Below are 789 nucleotides of genomic sequence, written 5' to 3'. Positions count from 1 at the left end.
ACAAGAGTGGGAGGTGAATGGGGAAGAAACAGTCCGGACTTTCGTTTATTGAATGCAGCTTTCGCTGGTCACATTGCAACTCAATACAAACAGCCCAGCAGAGGGTAGGGCATTAACTCTTGCTCTCATCAATGTAAACACAACATTAATATTGAAGATTAAAGAAAATGGGTAAAAAGTCCAGTGTCTCCTCAATCTGTGTAATGGTGAAGGTGCTTGCCGATGTTTGGACAGGTCCCAAAGGGAGACTGAGGTCGTCACCTTTCCCTGTCCACAAGGAATCAGGCAAGAACATGTAGAAACCCAATCGTGTTCTTCCTGCAGGTCTCTAAATGGACACATGAACTTTCAGAATTGAGCTTCTGTGAATTATTAAAGTTCTCCTAAAGGCCTGAGAGGTTCGTACCTTTCATATGTATTGAAACAGTTCCTTCAGAGCCCTTTCCCCATGAATCAGTCAATGCCAATAGAAAAGATGACCGGGGTAAAACACTTGGCCCTCATATTTCCACAGTCCCCACTGTAGCCCCTGGATTCTGGAGAGTAGGGAATTCAAAGTCATGGGAGCCTTGGTGACAATCCTGAAGAAGCTGCCCATGTTCAAATATTGGCTGAAGACTCTTGTCCTCCTTGCTGGGCCACTGCTGATGGAGGGACACGGGTTGAGGCAGCTGATTTTCCTTTAGAGGCTTAAAGGATCAGATGTTCTATTTTGGATTCCCAGACTAAAAACAAAAACAAAAATCCCCCAAACCAAAATAATAATAATAATAATAAAACAAAACAAAA

The sequence above is a fragment of the Galeopterus variegatus genome, unplaced genomic scaffold, assembly GCF_000696425.1.
Source record: "Galeopterus variegatus unplaced genomic scaffold, G_variegatus-3.0.2 Scaffold1750, whole genome shotgun sequence".
NCBI classification, from domain to species: Eukaryota; Metazoa; Chordata; class Mammalia; order Dermoptera; family Cynocephalidae; genus Galeopterus; species Galeopterus variegatus.
Note: the sequence above shows the minus strand (reverse complement) of the source record.